The 18,995-nt window shown below is 45.6% G+C and overlaps 1 protein-coding gene across 2 annotated transcripts in view; it reads left to right on the forward strand.

Moving 5' to 3' along the window:
- The window catches only part of HPCAL1 (hippocalcin-like 1), an 82,799-nt gene that overhangs the window by 6,700 nt on the left and 57,104 nt on the right, over positions 1–18,995 (forward strand). Inside the window, exon 1 of one of the 2 annotated variants that reach the window (XM_014956887.1) lies at positions 10,586–10,770. The exons of the other annotated variant lie outside the window; for it this stretch is intronic. The gene's annotated coding sequence lies outside the window, so the exon portion shown is untranslated. Of the gene's footprint in view, positions 1–10,585; positions 10,771–18,995 lie in introns of those variants that run through there. 2 annotated transcript variants of the gene reach the window in all.

Consider the following 18,995-nt stretch of genomic DNA (forward strand, 5'->3'; position numbering starts at 1 on the left):
TGCCTTGGGGAAGGCGGCAGCCACCAGCACCCACTGCTGCCTGGCAGAGAGGACCCTGTTAGAACAGGAGATTTCCTGCAGAGATGCCTCAGGAAAAAAAAAAAATCTTTTTTTCCAATGGAAAAATACATTGCCAATGTGAAAGAAAACCATAAAGGGAAGCAGCCAGGAGAGGAAGATGCTGGAAGACCCCAAAGTCTCCGGAGTCCCTATGTTTTGCTTTCTGTCCCTGCTGGTGTAACTTGTTTACCTACCTTTTTGTTACCAAACCTTAAATTTTATATGCCATTAAAGGCCAGTAGTTCCCAACAGGAGCCAAAAGCAAAGCTGCAGCTGTGTTGCTCTTGAGACTTCACATATGCAAGGCAAAGATACGCTCTTTGCATGGTTGAGGGACAAACCACATGTTAATTAAGTGGTGCTGAAACTACCAGTTTATGTTAAAGGTGACCCCATCCAGCATCTTTTAGGAACTCATCTGGTTTGGAACTCATTGGATGCCCTTTATTGCATTTTAATCTCTGTCAGCATGAAGGGATGTCTCTCAAAGTCTCTCAGACAGAATTAGTCTCGTTCAGATACCCCCAGCATGGAGCGAGTTACTGAATTTCTCTTACTTGCCTAGATATCCTTTTACATAAATCAGGACGCCTTGATATCCTGATAATATGAAAAATCTGGTGGTATTTGCATGGCAATCTGAGCACAGGGGAGCTGTTGTGGCTTCAATAAGCCGTGCCACTGTTTGCCTTTGAACACTGTGGGGCGGATGGGCTGAGAGCGGCCGCAGCAGCGGGTGCTGCCAGCACCAGTCCCTTTGCCAGAACACCAGTGGGATGCTGACGGGAACACGGTGTCACCCGTTGTCCAGAATCCTGCTAGCAGGCTCTTTTAATGGATTATTGTCTGTTTGGAAGGCGTGGGGGGATGGAAACTATCCTCTGCTTGAAGCAAAGTGTCTCAGGGTTTGTGTTGTGATGAAAGGTGTTAGCTGGGACGGGCAGCAACGCAGGCTTGGTACCCACCCTGGTGGGTGCAGGAGGAGGTGGGGACAGAAGGACCCATCCGTGTGGTGGGCCTGGGTGGGCAGAACCAGGGAGCAGCATCCCCCCAGCATCTTAGTCAGCAGCTGGTGCTGCTCAGCCAGTGGAGATGTCACAGCAAAAACATTAAGGGCTCTTGCTGAAATGGGATGGGTTTTCCAAAGGGCAGGTTTCCTCCTGGCCCTGCCCAGCATCCTGCCCTACCTTTCCCACAGCGCTACCAAAACATACATTCATTTTGCAAACCACCAGAGAGAGGGGCAGCAACTCTGCAAATAAAAGCAACTGCGTTTTTCAGGGATGTATTATTTAAACGCGTAATCAATACCACCGTTTAATTATTAGTGTCGTTTGTCAAATACCCAACAATGTGATTACCCTATTTAAGGATTTTCTTCAGGCATAAACCAACCTTTTTAAAATTACTAACTTTTATCTTAGTGAAAGTATTGTTAATTAATACTTTTATTGTCCTCCCCTGTGATTTGCTTTCTCTTAATTACCAACAGGAGCAACACAAGAGTGCTCCATCGCCCGTGCCAGAATTAACCTGACTTCCTCCAAATTGCACTGCATGATCCACTTGGATTTGCCTTCAGGTACTGAGTGGGAGAGCCTGATCCCATGGGAAATGGTGCTTTACCAGGCTCTCTTATTTTGCAGAATTACAGAATAGTTTGGGTTGGAAGGGACTTTTAAAGATCATCTAGTCCAACCCCCCTGCAATAAGCAGGGACATATTCAACTAGATCAGGTTGCTCAGAGGCCCATCAAACCTGACCTGGAATGTTTCCAGGGATGGGGCACCTACCACCTCTGTGGGCAACCTGTGCCAGTGTTTCACTACCCTCATCGTAAAAAAATTTCTTCCTCATATCTAGTCTGAATCTACCTCCCTTTTGTTTAAAACCAATAACCCTTGTCCTATCACAACAGCCCCTACTAAAAAGTCTGTCCCCATCTTTCTTATAAGCCCTGTTTAAGTATTGAAAGAAACTTCAATATCAAGCATTGCAGGGTGGATTTATGCAGATGGGAGTGGCGTGAGGACCGGGATGTCCTGGCAGGAAGGTTTGACCCCTGGATGAGGGGTGCTGCATGATGCAAAGCCCCTTAACCCCAGATCTTAACCATCCTGATGCTGGTGTGTGGGATCCCCCAGCTCTCGTGGGGCTCTGGATGGCAACCCTGAGCATGCAGGCTGGCAGAGCGCTAAATTAGCATCTTCTTGGCTCTAGCGTCCCAGAAAGCACTGTCGAATTTCTTCCTTTTCCTTTTTTGTTCAGCCATATGAAAAAAAAAGCGGTCTTAGCCAAACGGAAGTTCCTGCAGGGAAATACCAGGTTTACTATTTTATTGCCCTGATTGAACAAAAATACTTTTGTTTGGTTTGCTTTGCTTTTTAAAGCTTTTGTAATACCAGGCTAAAACATTGATTTTTCATTTAGACACACTGGTGTTTTTCACATTTAACTTCTGGCTTTTGCATTTTCCTGTTGAGATTCAGAATAGAAACAAGTAACAGCATTGGTATTTTCTGCTGCATAGAAACACTTGAGTTTTCTTGCTCTATCCCACCTCTCTCAGCATAAATCTTAGTCAAACAGAAGTTGCTGCGGGGAAATACCAAGTTTACTATTTTATTGCCCTGATTGAACAAAAATACTTTGTTTTGTTTTGCTCTGCATTTTCCTGTTGAGATTCTGAATAGAAACAAGTAACAGCATTGGTATTTTCTGCTGCATAGAAACATTTGAGTTTTCTTGCTCTATCCCACCTCTCTCAGCATAAATCTTAGCCAAACGGAAGTTGCTGCGGGGAAATACCAGGTTTACTATTTTATTGCCCTGATTGAACAAAAATACTTTGTTTTGTTTTGCTCTGCTTTTTAAAGCTTTTGTAATACCAGGCTAAAACACTGATTTTTCATTTAGACACACTGGTGTTTTTCACATTTAACTTTTTGGTTTTTGCATTTTCCTGTTGAGATTCAGAATAGACACAAGTAACAGCATTGGTATTTTCTGCTGCATAGAAACACTTGAGTTTTCTTGCTCTATCCCACCTCTCTCAGCATAAATCTTAGCCAAACGGAAGTTGCTGTGGGGAAATACCAGGTTTACTATTTTATTGCCCTGATTGAACAAAAGTACTTTGTTTTGTTTGGCTTCGCTTTTTAAAGCTTTTGTAATACCAGGCTAAACCACTTATTTTTCATTAGACACACTGGTATTTTTCACATTTAACTTCTGGCTTTTGCATTTTCCTATTGAGATTCAGAATAGAAACAAGTAACAGCATTGGTATTTTCTGCTGCATAGAAACACTTGAGTTTTCTTACTCTATCCCACCTCTCTCAGCATAAATCTGTCGGTTTTGGACCACAAACCCAGAGTTCAAGCTGTTGCATCCTATAGACATGATAGTCTTTTGATGGCTCTGTGGGACCTCTTCCATTTCAAAGGCTCCCTGTTATTTTCTGCTTGGACAAATTAGGTACGTCATTTTGTGGTTTGAGATTGCTGCTGCTGCCAGCATGAGGAAATAGCCCAGGTGGGAATGCCAGTTCCAGGTGGGAATGCCACAGGACCATGGGCGGACACCCAAGGCCCTGCTGCTCTGCCCTGATAACGGGTATCCTTGTGCATAGAGCCAGCGGGAGAACGGGATTCTTGATGGATGAAACTCAAAATAAGTGTGTGCAGGCTATGGAGCATGGGAAATTCCAATTTCGTAAAGGAGTTTTAGTTAAAACACGCCCACCCCACACTTTTTTTGATGATAGATCCCAGCAAATATCGTGGCAAACCCCGGAATGCAAAAGTACAGTAAAGGACCATGGAGAGAAATGAGGCTTTTTAATTTTCCCTATTTAGCAACGTTTTTCCCTTTTTGTGCAAGAAGCTTTAATATTAAAATCTTATCTAAAACATCTAACTTTAATTTCTGCGACAGCGACTGCAGCCTGGGAGGCAAAATCAAGTCCCTTTTAGATTCTCATGTAATAAACTGGTAGACAACAGTAAATTAAATGAAAATGTGCTGGTTTAATTCATAAATTCATCACCTCTGTCAGCCCTATTTTTTTATTAATATTTCCTCCCTCAGTCATTCTATTATCAGAGAGAAAAACCACGCAGCCAAATTTCCATTATGTGGCTTTAATCGTTGCTCTCCTTGACTTTGAAAAGGACACCAAGTGTTCTTATATATGTAAATGAACCTGATGGCTTTGGCTGTTCATATGCTAAGTCCCCCGTAGGCACTGGGGTATCCCTGGGGCAGCCTTAATACAAATGTAGGTAGCAAAGTGCATTATTTTTTTTTGTCCAGCTGTGCAGACTCACATCTGCTGTTCCCAGGCTTACTGCCAATCATCACAGCTCTTACCATTCATTTTTTCCTCGCAGGGGAAGAAAGCGCCCAAGACAATCTCCTGCTACGAGAAAGAGCAAAAAATCATGCCATGATGGAGCATTGCCACTATTTTTGTTACTTTTCATTTTTTTACATCTATCTGATGTTATTGGCACAGCGGCAGGCATAGCAAGTAGGTTGGAGGTGAAAAAGCATGCAAAAAACCTACACTAAATATTGTGTTGTAAGTAAATTCTCTGAACGCCCATTTGCACTTGCTCTGTGTTATATTATTCAAACTAGACAAGGATGCTCCAGAGGGAACTGGCAGATCCCTGCTTCTCCCCATCCTCCAAGGTCATTTAAAACAGGCCAGGAAAGTGCACTAGGAGATACTGCAGGGAACAATCCTGCTTTGGCAGGAAAATGCACTGTAAAAACCTACCTGCTCTTTTTTGCCTCCAGTTTCTGTGGTCCAGATGACCAGCAAAACCCCTTGGCATATTTGTTTCGGTATCAAATTAAATGCTGGGTCTGCCTGTTCAGGCAATGATGCTTTCCTATCCTGCGGGTGAGCATAATGCCTGCAGCTGGGAATTCCCAAGTCATGTTTATTTTCCTCTTATGTCCAAGCTGGTAATGGAGAGGAAAGGAGCACAAAGAGGGGTTAAACCGAAGCAGGCAAAGATTCAAGCCCCAGCATCTAGTAGCAAAAGAAGGGAGGCTTTATAGATGAGGATCCAGGTTTTTATTTCTGGAAAACAAAACTTGTAAAAAAACCATAGCTCTGATAAACAATTTCCCCTCATATTTCCCCAAGCACCTGCCATCCAGCCTGGCTTTATCACAGTGAAATAACACCGGCTGGACTTCTCCATTGTTGTTTTCATTTTAATTTCTCTAAAGTGATTCCTTGGTGAGGGCTTTCCAAAAACAAGATTAAAACGAGATGAAAAAAAATAATTAGTGTCTTTTGAAACGTTGCTTTCTTCCATCAAACATAAGTTGTGAGCATGCTCAGTAGGGGAAACGGTTGCTCCTCAGACTGCTCCTGTAAGGTTGTCCTACAAATGCCCCAGCTGGGTGGCAGCTCCTTCCCAAGCTAAACTGCCAGCCAGCAGCTCCCACTGGAGAAGTGTTGTCCTCCTCCGGTTGGGCAGCATGGGGATGACCAGGATGACCCCATCCCCAGCTCAAAGCCAGAAATTGTGCTTTTGCTGTCACTGTCTGCAGTGGAGGTAAGTCCTGGCTCTTCTGGGAGGGACGGCTCAAAGCCTGTCTGACCCACACAACCTTTCCACCAGACACCTGGCCTGAAAGCGGCTGGAGCAATCGGCCACCTTCAAGGATGCCAACCAGCTCTCCCTGAAGCACCGGCGTTTGCCATCCCAACAACCCTGACAAGTCTCAGGAGACCAACGGGGACAGAGCAGGCTGAATGCTTAATCCTTGCCAACAGTTTCTTCCTTTGGTTCTTTGGTGCTGGGCTGTCCAAGTCAAATTGATGAACTGCGCAAAAAAGGTAAATATTGCTTTAATCTCTTCCTCGAGTTAATCATGCCAAACCACGGGAAAGCAGGTAATAATTCAAGATTAGCAATAGCCTTATGAAACTCACATTATTATGGCAGATATTTAAAGAATAGCAGCATGCCCCACACCTCAAATACTTTAGTTTCCAACTAATCCCTTGGTGATTAAACCCCAGACAGCAGAAGGAATTTCCCACACTATTTTCAAATTCAGCATAGTTGGAATGATCCAGATGAATCTCATTTAATCCTTCTTTGTTTCTCTCTCCTGACTGTGGAAACAGAATGAAAAGCAGAAAGAAAAATCAAACAAAAGGTGAGACACTAGAGCAGCTATGGATTTAATTTTGTGAAGGCCCTCGCTAGGTCATTAGGGGAGTATTAGAGATAGGCTTAATCAACACATGCCAGCAAAAGAAGAACTTCAAATAAGCCAGATACACCCAGTGGACCCAATCTTGCAAATGTGCCTACTTTCAAAAAATCCTAGAATCATTTAGGTTGGAGAAGACTCCTAAGATCATTGAGTCAACCATTAATCTAACACAGCCAAGTCCACCACTAAACCATGTTCTTAAGTGATACATGCCTTTTAAATACCTCCAGGGATGGTGACTCAACCACTTCCCTGGACAGCCTGTTCCAATGCTTGATAACCCCTGCAGTGAAGAAATTTTTCCTAATAACCAATTCAAACCTCCCTGGCACAACTTGAGGCCATTTCCTCTTGTCCTATCGCCCGTTACTTGGGAGGAGAGATGGGGAGGGGTCTTTATCAGGGAGTATAGTGATATGATGAGGGGCAATGGTTTTAAACTGGAAGAGGGGAGATTTCGATTAGATATTAGGAAGAAATTCTTCACTGTGAGAGTGGTGAGACACTGGAACAGGTCGCCCAGAGAAGCTGTGGATGCCTCATCCCTGAAATTGTTCAAGGCCAAGTGTTCATGGCAGGGAGCTTGGACCTAGATGATCTTTAAAGTCACTTCCAACTCTAACCATTCTATGATTCTATCCTTGCGAGGAACTGCCGTAGCCTCCAGCAAGGGCAGCAGGTCTCATCTGCAGGACACGGGGCAGCACCGTGCGGAGGAAAACCTACTGCAGTTGGGGCCACAGGGTCACAACCGTGTTGAAAACGAAAGTAGGATTGAGTGCCATAAAGTGCTTCCTCTCGCCAGACGTCAGCCTGTAAATCTCGGAGGAGGCCTCAAGTAGGTACTTGCTGTGTTGCCACCTATTTCTGGGCGGAGGGTGGTGTCGTCACGCGGGCCACCACCGCCCTCCCTGGCAGAGCAGCTGGAGAAGCACGGTGGCAGCCACAGCCCCATCCCTGTGGCCAACAACGGGCTTACGTGGGCCACGCTTGCGCAGGGAAGGGTTTGTGGGGAAACCAAGGGGATTGCTCACGTGTAATCACCCGCAAGGACAACCCAGCTCCGAGTACGTCAAGTTGGCAGCGGCGGTGGTTGCACACAGTTTTCCATTATACCTTCCTGCCGGCGTCGCTTCTGGTTTTAACTGTTCAGGTCCTTTAGTTTCCAACCTTGTTCTTTGCCTTGGGCTGACATTGTTGCTGGTTTTTTTTTTTTTTATTTATTTTATTTTTAAGCTGGTAAAATGTTTGAACTATTTCTGAAAGGCCTTGGAGAAAATCGTTATTGTTGAGTAACTTTCTCATCTCTTTGCATCAATGTATTCAGTTTCAATGTATTCAAGCTTTGGAGTGCATGAGAAAGGTTTAGGGTGGTTTGTTTTTTGGTTTTGTTTTTTTTTTTTGGCTGTCCTCATAAAAATCTGTTGGACATAGTACAGAGATAAGCTTTGAAAAACTGTTGGTTTGGTGGTGGTGGAGTTTTTCTGCATACCCCCGCCCCCACCTTGCCTCACCAAGGTCTGTCACTAAAATCTTGAAGTATCTTTTCCCTGGTGTGGCCTTGATTTCAGCTCTATTCAGTTCTTATCTCACGACTGCACTCCATGTGCTCACTTAGTCTCCTGTAAGGGGGTGAGGAGTGAAAGCTACCGATAAGGCGTAGTGGCAACTGCATTAAACTCTCTGTATATTTTTGACTTAAAAACGTGCTGGGCAGGAGCTGGGGTGGGGGGCGGAAATAATCCTAACGAGAGGATTCACTTCTTTGTCTGTGCTGCAGGCCGTATTTCTGAGCAACGCTTCCCATTACCTCCCTCGGGAAGCAGATTAGCATCAATCCCTAAATCCCCTCCATTTTGTGATGGGGTATGTGGGTAAGATGTGCAAGTTCAGGTTTCGCACAGAACCATGAGCACCAGCCTCCACCCAGGTGGGACTACACCCATCCATCCATCCATCCATTGGCTCAGCTTGTGGTACCAAACTGCCTGCAGCAAATTCACCTGTACCACTATCAGCCTTGGGGAGTGGGGTTGGGGGGGCACTTTGGGTGGCAGAGGGGCTTCCCCGCATCACCCTGCTCAGCAGGGAAGCGAAGAGGGTGGTGTGAGGCTGCTGAGCTCACTTCCAGCAGCTCCAGAGCTGCCACCCTTCTCGCCGTGGCACCCAAATCTTGCCCTTTCCAGCCGCAGTGGAGATGCACACAGGGCTGGGTGTGAGCTGGGGCCATGGGATTTGTCTCTTTATTTGCTTTGGGGCTAAAAAGGGGGAGGAAAGAATAAGAAAGGGGGAAACAAAAACAAAAAAAAAAAAGGAGGGGGAGTGGTGGGGATTGCTAACCACTGTTTATCTATATCTTTTCTGACTGGGGTTAAAGAAGATGGTAGTTAAAAGCCATAGCCTATACTAACTCCCACAACAGGATTAGCAAAAGTGAAGCACTCTGCAAATAAAAGGCCAGGAGAGTTTTACTCCCAAAATATAGAGATTTACAGACAAATCCACAATAAAAATGAAAATATATATCTGTGTTGGGCAAACTTAAAAGACACCTATTTACATTGTGGTTTGGAAGAATCCTCTAATTCTAACCAGTTTCCCTCTCTTTGTCTAATCTCAGATGTACAATCAGACTCAATAGCAAGATTTGGGGAGATTAAAAACTGAAGTGTATTAACTCTTCAGGCTATGCTGCTGTTAAAAGACAGCAGGGCTTTTCCCATATATACTCCGCAAGTATGATGTCCAAAGATGCCAAGAAGTGGTTTTATGAGCAGATACTCAGGGAATGATACTTGAACAGAGCACTGCTCAAAGGTTTGTGATTTTGAGAAGGATAGGAAAAAGGAAAGGAAGAATTAGGTCTCTTGTTTTGTAAATCCCCGAGTCCATAGTGTGGGCCAAAATTTACACTGAATTATTTCCTAAGAGCCACTACAAGTAAATCACATTGAATTTAAATTACATATCAGTCCAAATACTTTGAAAGCCTTGATTTGAATGGAAGGCAAAAGGGAAAACTATTACAGAGCTTACAAATGCCAGAGGAAGAGATTGTATTCTACAAAATGCAGAAAAAGAGTGAATTGCAAATTTAGCAAAATAAAAAAGAAACAAATTTAAAAATCCCCATATCACTCACACAGGCAAGATAAGTGATCTTATAAATCTTGATTCTAACTGAGACATTAATATGGAAAAGTCTCTTCATGTTACAAAGAAACAACTCAAATGTAGTGTTAAGACAAGTAGGTAAAGATTAGCAATCCTTCTTAAAAATCAGTCTTTAAGTTCTTGTTCTTTCTAAGTATCTCATAATATTTTTTAAATAATAGAAATTTTCAGAGGAAGGGGCATTCTTTGTATTTGTGATCTCCAGATAAAATATTCCATTTCATTATACAAGTAGATTATGATGAAGTGTTGCCCATTAAAGTTTGTCAGGCTTATTTGTCTAAAATTGATTAAAAAATATCAGAAACCAAGTATTTAAAAAAGAATATCAAAGTCTGAGCTTGTACTTTCATCTCTGCAACTGGTATTTTACAGTTGCAATTCTCCTTTTCACCATTAAATTCCATATTCATTTCAATCAACTGTCACAGAAAGTAAATCAAAACATAATGCATCGAATGAGACCAAGCATAAACTTTTCTTCCTGTACTCAGCTGCATTCATCCCATTTCAGTTCTCTTTTGACTCCTATTAGGTACTTAACTCGTGTAAAGAAGGAAGAAAAATACTGGAAAAGACTCAACTTCTTGAAATGTTTGATATCTTCATAACCATCCTGAAGTTCTTCATTTGCAGGAGAAAGGTAGATGGTAGGTTGGCATATATTCCATTCCATACAGTTCTATATAGTATAGTGCAGGAAAGACAAGACAAAATGAAGTAAAGGTTAATTATTTTACTGCTATGTTCAACTATTCAGAATAGTGTATCTAAGCAGTAGCAATTATGCTATATTACAATTTTTCTTCACTTTTACATGTAGAAATTTTGAATAGCAGATAGTAGAACAAAAGCAACAGAAGTGTGTAGGGATATATGCAAGTATTCCCCCATAAACAAGCTACCTGCTAAAACTGAAATAGCTGTTTTATCTGAAGAAACACCATTTAAGGACCCCGCCCCCCCCCCCCAAAAAAAAAAAAAGAACAAAAAAGGTTGGCGTTTGTCTGTGGTGAGTAGGCTTTTTTTGGCTGCCTCTTCCCCTGGGAGATAGATTTGTGGCCACGCTGGAGGCCGGGTGGCTGCGGCCGAGGTCACTCCGGTCCCCTGAAGCCGGGGCGGAGGGGGACACCCAGCAGGTCGTGGCAGTGAAGGCATCTTCCAGGCTTGGTTTGCATCGGGGGTGCCGGGGGGACCTGCCGGAGTGCAGGGCTCGGGCACGCCGTGGCTGCTGGAGTACCGGGAATCGCCAGAAATAGGGAATATAACGAGGCAGGAGTGCTTACGAGTAAGTCTCTGTGCAAATAAGTTTCTGCTGGGGTTTGGGAAAAGGTCGGGTAATGCATCATCTGGAGTGAGGGGTTTGCTGAGGGAAACAGCTGGGTGTTCAGTAGGGCTGTGTCTCCCGCTTGCAGCTGGGGAATTCATACCTTTATAACAAAATCCTGAGGGTTGTGTTTGTTTGGTTTTTTTTTTTTCCCCAGGAATACTTCTAGGCGAGCGCTGGAAATGAGCGTTATCGTGTAATCCTGTGCACAAGGGAAAATCTGGTGGGAAGATCAGATTTTCTCTGTGGGGAAAAGAGGGATCAGTTACTCCATCCCCAAAATATTCTGCTATTTTCCCGATAGGAGCCATTTGTTGTGGTTTGGGGTTCAAAGGCTCATCTTGCCCGAGATGAAACTTGAGCAGAGACCGTGGTGGTGGTGGGGGGGAACGTTATTTCAGCATCTCACTGGCACGGTCACGCTGTCCTGCGTGGGGTCCCACCAGCATCACCGGGTGCTGGCCGGGGAGCGGAGCCACAGAGGAGCCTGCATGGGGCTCTGCCTGCTCTGTGGCCAAATATCCAGCTCTCTCCCGCTGCTCCACTCTTTTTCAGGTGCTTGGATCAAGAGCCTTACGATTCAGGCAAAAGGATCTTACAACCGCGTGTGTTTGATTTCGTCTAGCGTGGTGAGACGTGGGGGAAAAAGGCAGGTGACCTCCCCACATCTTCCCTTAGGTTAGGTGGGGAGATGCTGGCCAGCTAGTAGGGCACGGGTTGCCTCTTCCTGGCACCTGTTTTCCGTTTTTCTTTGTTTCTTGCCTTAAATTTAGGGTTTCTCCGCGTAGAGGTGGAAGTGTAGGGAACTGGGAGGGGAGAAGAAGCGTGTGCCGCTGTAGAGTGGCTGTCGCAACGCTGGCAGCAGTTCTGCCAGGGAGTCAGCTACGCTGCTGGCAAAAAAAGTGCTTTTTGTTGGCATAGCTTAGTCCGTTGGGGGAATTGCAACGGTGAGAAGAGTTCTGCCAGCTGCGGGAGCGGGGTTTGCTTTTACAGCTGGATGCTGGAACCGGCAGGAGCTCGGGTAAAGGTGGAGAAGCCTCCCGAGTGATGGAAGGAGGCTGTCGCCGCGGGGGTGCCGGCGATGCTCTGCTTGCTGTCTCACAGCTGGCACCGGGATGCCTCCTTCTGCCACCCGAGCTCAGGGGCACGGCAATAACAGGGGCCAGTTGTTGGGAGCTGATGATGGAGATTACTTTGTAGCTTAAGCAACATTAAAGTTGGATTATAACTCAGAAAAAAAAAAAAAAGGCAAAAAAAGAAAACATGGGGTCTGTGATTTGAAATAGTTACAATTAAAAATAGTCATGCAACATGATTTATTATTTTTTTTTTCCAAGCAAGACACTATTCTTTTGAGTGTTGATTACTTTGATGTGAGTGGGACAAGAATGCTGGTAGACCAAGGGGGGCAATCTGAATTAAAATTCTGTATTTATTGTTTTTTCCTTGCTTTTAGTGATGTGAGACTGTGAGGAATGAGGTTGTGCTGTCTGCGTATGCGAGATGCGCTTATACTCATGGGAAGAGGATCTTGCACTTTTCCAAAGAACATGCTTCCTTCAAGCATGACTTTAGGTCAGATTCAGTAACAAATGCAATATGTTTTCCAGTGAATGGAAGAAAAACAGACTTTTTTTTTAATGTGTTTTTCCTCATGTTCCTAGGATGCTTCCCATAATGTTTGTGTGGGTGATCAGTTTCTTTGTTTGTTGTCTCTGTTAGGAAATACTTTGTGTCCAACTTTAGCATCTTCATGGAGCTCAACTCAGACTGAAGTTAAATTTCTTTTGGCAAGAGGTGATTTATTTTAGCTCATGTTGACTGCATTACTGTATTGTGTGGGAACCTACCCATGGATTGTGGAAGGACTTCCTCTTGCAAAATTGTTTGGGTTTAGCTTTAATAAGCAAAAATGTTTTAAATCAATGCCTGAAATTTCCGTTGTTCCAATAATCCTGTACCATCCTGAGAGTATAACGAGTGCAAACAGTTTTCTTCACTTCATCACCCTTTTGCTGTACAAAAGCCTTCATGAGTCAGTTGTGTTTTGCTAACCTGCTGATTAACCCATTGATTTCTGCATTTCGCAGTTCTTGACTTCCCCAGATAAATACCTTCTGCCTATTGTCATGCTCGAATAGCAAATAAATTGTGAATCCTTAAACAGTGGGGGCTAATACTCCATGAAGGAGCTCCTTACCTTACCTCCCTGAGTCTTTCAATGGGTAGAATGTTCTGCAGCTGAACCTCCTGGAAATGTGACCTTTCTGAAAGTTCAGTGTGATGTTGCTTAATGACTGGGAGACCCATAGGATCGGCTGCGGGATGAATTATGCATTCTCCTGCACTGATTGCACTGGAATTAGAAGGCAGGAGCTGGAGGGAGGGGCAGATCCATCTCGTAATCCTGGAAATATTGCAGCTCTTCTGGATTGCACTGCGTGAAATATGCCCTTATTACTATTGTTAAGAAATGCTGTAATTCGCACAGCAGGTTTCTAAGATACCTGTGAATAACCAGGGTGGAAGAGATGGCAGTGGTGCTTCGTCTGTTTCAGTGTTTCTTGTCTTGTAGGTGTGTATCTTTTTAAAGTCAAAGAAAGCAGCAAGTAGTTAAAGGAATTCTCCCTGATGATCTGTGTTAGTTGTGATACTGTGGAAACCCACGCCAGCAGCGTTCCACGCAGAAGATGCCAACTGCAGCCTGGTCAGCTTTCCCCTTCTCTTACCTTCCGCGTGTTTCCCGATGATCAAACTGCTTTCAATCAACACAATCTACCTCAAATCTGGCTGGGGGGGAAAAAAACCAGCAACAAAACTTAGACGTAGCTATAGTTACATACAGTTCATGCATCAGCCTTTGAGACCTTCTGCTGTTTTTTTTGTTGACTCCTACAAACATGTTTCGGCCTTATTTTCTTTTTCTGCCCTCTCTTGTCAATGGAGATCAGGCCATCTAAATGGGAGAGAGCGCAGCTGGATAAATGCGTGTTTGACAAGTGGGAAAAATAAGGATACTTGCTAGTATTTCAGTTGCAGCAATCTTAATGTATTCAGAGAGGTGTTCTGAGCTGATGGTATCCCTTTAAATATCCACTTGGGTTGGAAAACACTGGATTAGGGTGGCAGGGACACCCAGAGACTTCACAGGTGGAAGGCAGGGTTTGCACCTACAGAGGTGCTTGCTGGAAATGAGGCGTACTGCGAATCCTGACACGCTTCCAAGAGCAACAGCTAAACTCGGGCAGCTGGTTTAGCAATTAAATTATGCTTTTGTTTTGGACAATGGGTTTATCGTAACGAATTAACCTGTGGACTAGTCAGAGTGGCAGAGGGGTTTGTTTTTGATTCCCCAGCCATGCAGCGTGCCAGCATGGGGAGCGTACTTCCCACCAGTGGAAGCACAAGGGGCGTCTCGTAGGAGCACCCCGGGGAGAGGGAGCGCGCACGTGTGCGTGTCTTCTGCTGAGCAAACCCCAAATTCTTGTAATTTCTTGGAAGTACAAGCCTGTGATGGATGGTATAGCTTGGGCATAGGGTAAGAAAATACATCTTGCTGATGCTTGAATGTTGGCACATGGCTGATGCGAAGTCATTTTAGAATAGGCGGGGGTGGCGGCGGTGGGAGGAGGGAGGAAAAGAAATGCCTTGGGGGGGCCGGGAGCCAGCGTGGGCGTGCTGCGAGCCTTCCTCCCCGTGCTTCTCGTTCACCTCTGCGCCGCACGCAGCCTGCCGTCTCCTTCCTCCCTGCAGAAGGGATGCTTTTCCTCGCTTGGAGGTAGCAGGATTATTTATATATTTTTTTTTTCCAGGTTTCTTTTTTTTTTTTTTTTTTTCCCTTTCTAAAGGGCAGTGTGCGCAGGATGCTCTGTTCTTGGCAGCTCGCCCGTGGTGCGAGGGGAGAAAGCTCGCAGCTTCTGGTCGTGCTGCAGATAGCCGCCGTCAGAGCCGGTTAGCGTTTGCCGGGCGTCCTTTCCTTTTTCTCTTTTTTCTTTTTTCTTTTTTTTTTTTTTTTTTAAAAAAGCAGGTGAACGGTGCTTCTCCAAAAAGCATCGCTTTTGTCTTTCTTAAAACTTTACCAGGGGGAGAAGCAGACTTTCCCTTGGAGGACGATTTGTGGGTGGTTGGTGGGAGCTGCCTGCGTGTGAGAGGGGAGTGGGTGTTACAAGGGGGTACCTGGGATGGATGCATAGCCATTAGCACTCACTTTAATTATGGAATCATAGAATCATAGAATCATTCAGGTTGGAAGAATGTGCATTCAAAAGAAAGCAAGCGTACTTTGCCGTCCTTAGGAAAGGGCCTAGAAGCAACATCTGTTAAATATGTTAAAGGACGCTTGAAAAACCCTGTATCCCCTTCAGTGGAGCTGAAGGGAAGGCAGCAGGTTGAGTCTTGGGCTTGTGAACACAGGCTTGGCAGGAGCTGCCTGGCCAGTGGGCATCTACCTTCTGTAGTCCTCTCCGCAGAGGGGTCAAAGCACCATCCAGGAACAAGCCAGGGCTTCTGCTCTTCCTTCCAGGTCCCAATTTGAGTTTCTTCTTTGACGGCCAATAACCTTCTGTCTCTTGTCACCTCTCTCTTAATCTCCTCTCCCCGGTGTCTGTCCTCCAAAAGCTCTTGTACTGAGAGAGCTGGAGTTGCTGTGTGGAGGAGAGGAGAGAAGAAAGCAGCATCAGCGTAAAAGGTGCTCTCTGATTAGACACTGCTTTGATTTTTGCTGGGCTGAGTTTTATTGCTCTTGGGCTCATGTATGTCAGCTTTGCTTCGGAGGGATTCTGGGGAGTTTCCCACAAAATAGGTGCTCCTGTGTGTAAGAGTGTATTAAAGGAGGCAACTTACGTGAAATAAACAGGGTTGGAAATGCAGGTACCTGGCAGTCAGCTTTTTGAGACCAGACTCTGAAAGCCACAACCATGTAAATGGGAATGAGCGTGTGCCTGTGTCCGAGCTCTCTGCTGGCTCTGTGCAATGAAGCCTGGGTGGTTAAGGCCAGTGGAGGGTGGCAGGCCAAGCCTGCCCCTGGTGTACACCCCGATTCCCCCAAATCCCATGGCAAACCCTTTGGCTGAGGTTTGACGAGGAGCGAACCTGCTGAAATGAGACCTCTTCCTTTCAGTTGGCCGCCCTGCTGTTGGTAACTCATGTGGTTGGCTGGGTGTTGTGCTATCACTGATGGCCATGGCCCTTTCTCAGGTGGTTGGGACAGGAGTTTGGTCACTTCTCGTGTGCCTGTCCCCCTGGGGAGCACAGCCTGAGCCCTGGGGTGCTGTGCTCCTCCATGCCAGGCTTGTACCAGGAGCAGCAGCACTGCCCGGGCCGGTCAGGGGCTTTTCAGGGGCTGTTGAAAGATGTATCAGAAGGTTTTCTTTAATATTTTTTTTTTTTTAAATGGAAATTGGGTTTCATTCCAGCTGAGGGTAATTGGAGCTGTGGTAATGATCTGAAAGCAAATGAGAATGAGCTCTGTAGACTCCAGCCACAATTTTCTGTTCTGCTCGTGTCATGCTTCTTAAAATGGAATTCATTCCTAAAACTGGCCCTAAAGCTCTGTTACTAAGAGCTGTGTTTTTCTCAGGAGATATGCGAAGTGAGGGAAGACTATCCTTCATTTTCTAATTCATTCTCTAGTCCTCCTCTCCCATCTCCTTAAGGATGTCCTGAACCTACAGGGCCAGTCAGCTGTGGCAAACCTCCTGGCCCTGGTGGCCCTTTGAGAAGGAGCAGAGAGTCTGTCTTGTCCTGTCCAGATCACAAACAGCCCTCCAAAGCAGCCTGGGGTTGCAGGAGGAGGAATCTGTGACTCCAGCAACGTCTCCCTGCCCAGCCGGAAAGGAGGAGAGGAGTCTTTGCAGAAGAAAATCTGATGCCTGCCGAGGTACCGCTGGAGCCTCCAGAGTGAAGAACCAAAGCAATCGCTGTGCCCGTCGCCGGAGGGGATCTCTCTTCTGACAAAATGGCCTGCTGCTTGTGGGGTTTTGCCAGATCTGAGCTTCTCAGCCGCACCGGCTGCGATTTCTGTTCTCTCAGATCTCCTGGTGTTTGCCCGTGTCTTTCATCACCCCCGGCGGGGGCTGTTGGCAGGCGGTTCGCAAGGTGTGTGCTGCAGCTTTCCAGAAGTCCTGTCCCTTAAGTGACGCAAGCTGTAACGCACTGATAGCACCAGAAACAAGTGAATTTACCCAGTGCTGGTTTTTATGGGTGTAACTCAGAAAGTGTGGTTTTTGAAGTGAAGGTGCCCTTGCTGGCCGTGCCCAGAGCTCTGGTTTGTTGCAGGACACATGCAAGGGTCTTCAGTTGGCTTGGCCATTGTCTTCTGGGGACCGAGAGCTTCACAGCCATGTGTTCACTAGTCCCATTTGTGTTTGAACGTTTTGAGTTAGCTGCATCTTGGTGCCAAGCTTTGTTTTCAGATGCTTGGTGCCCATGGCTGGTGCTGGGGTCTTGTATGCCTCATTAAGGGACTGGATGGCTTTTTAGGCTTGGAGGGGAGAGGTGTTTCTAACAAAAATGCTCTGTGTTGCTTGCTCAGTTTCATGAAAGCATTGCAAAAACATTTTGGGGGAAGTTTTAATATTCTTGAGCTGTCTGTATGCAAAAGGCTGGGCTGACTACTGAATATTAATGCCTGCTCAGGGGCTTGTGAGGAGTGTGCCTCCTGGCGTAACAGTCATTAGACAGAAAGATAAATCATCAGTGGCTTTTAAATATGAGGAGAGGTGCAGTGTTGTGCCTCGTGCTCTCCGTGCGAGCACAATTGTTGTCTTGTGCCCGGCGTTTGGGTGGACTCTGACCCGAGGAAGAGGTGGGTGGTGGGGCAGAGCGGTGCTGCAGGCTGAGCTCCTTGGGGCCAGTTCTGTCTGTGACAGCGTTTGTGACATCCCCCTGCCAGGTTCTGCAGCTCTGTCTGGAGCCCGTGGCTGGCCTGACGCAGGGTTTGCGGGGTGGCCATTTGCCACCACTTATCTCCTCCCCCAGCTCGCCTTGCAGTCCACGCCAAAGCATGGAGATGCCAGGCTCCTGCTCCCCGCTACCAGCATCCATTTAAACCTATTTCCTAATGTTGATCAGCAGCGGAGGAGAGGGAAAAAGTCCCTAACCAGAGTAGCAGTAGTGACAGATCCCAAAGCGTAGACTTCAAGTCAGTAGACTTCAAGCGTAGACCAGCCAGTCTTCTACAGGTGCCTGGTTTCACACAGGTTGTGTTTCCCACCAAGTATTAAGAGGAGGGGACTTCCAGCCCTGTCACCCGAGTGTATTTGCGGCTTCCAAGGAGGGGTTCACCCAGCTGTGTTTCAGACAGCCCTGCTCGCTGGCTGAACCCCATCTCCACGTCCCACGCTTGTGCCAGGACGGCCCATGCCAAGGTAAGCTGTGGGATACGGGAGGGCTGCCTGTGGGCAAGCAGCAGCCTGTCCTGGCAGAGCAGGGAAGACCATCAGCCTCCTGGAAAAACCTTTTGTCACCTGAGGTTGATATTTTACAGCCTCTAAAGCTGTGATTGATGTGCGCAGGAAGTTTTGCTCTTAACATTGCTTTTCCAGCTCTCTGGAGGTTAACAAGACACCGGTGCATCTGGTTTTTGCTTTGCTTTCAAGGTGGTTTTCCCCTTGTAATTATAAAGACGAGAATGTGTAAATTTTTTTAAATGAATAAATGATCTGCCCAGGAGCACTAGTTTGTGATAAACTCAATTTAAACGCAGCTGCATATTCCATAGCTGGATTGTGGTTTTATGTAGCGTAAAAGAGCCTCAATATGCAGAGAGGGCTAAGGTTATATGAGGCACCTTGGCTATGCCATAACAGCATTTATCACTGTAGTTTGGTTTTTGAATAAATTCAGGCTTCATTCAGTCCTTGGAAAATTTTTGAACTATTTCAACTACTGCTCTGTTGTGTTCCTCCACCTGATATTTCAGCTGATAAAAATTTGCGGTCTCCTTTAATAAAAGTTGACAGTATGTCCTGCATAGCTGCTTAGCAAATCTTATTTTAGCAGATACCTCCCTTCCCATGACCTTCCTTATTTACTCCATTCCTCCCAGATCTTTATTGTGTAACTTGCATGTAATGTTTAGTTTAGAGCATCCTGTGAAGCAGGGAAATGCAACTGAAAAGGAGGCTAAAAAGGGGAAGAGAGAAACTTCCTGGACAATGAATGTGTAATGACATAATTTAGTTAAT

Source organism: Calidris pugnax, unplaced genomic scaffold (assembly GCF_001431845.1).
Source record: "Calidris pugnax isolate Ruff unplaced genomic scaffold, ASM143184v1 scaffold171, whole genome shotgun sequence".
Lineage (NCBI taxonomy): Eukaryota > Metazoa > Chordata > Aves > Charadriiformes > Scolopacidae > Calidris > Calidris pugnax.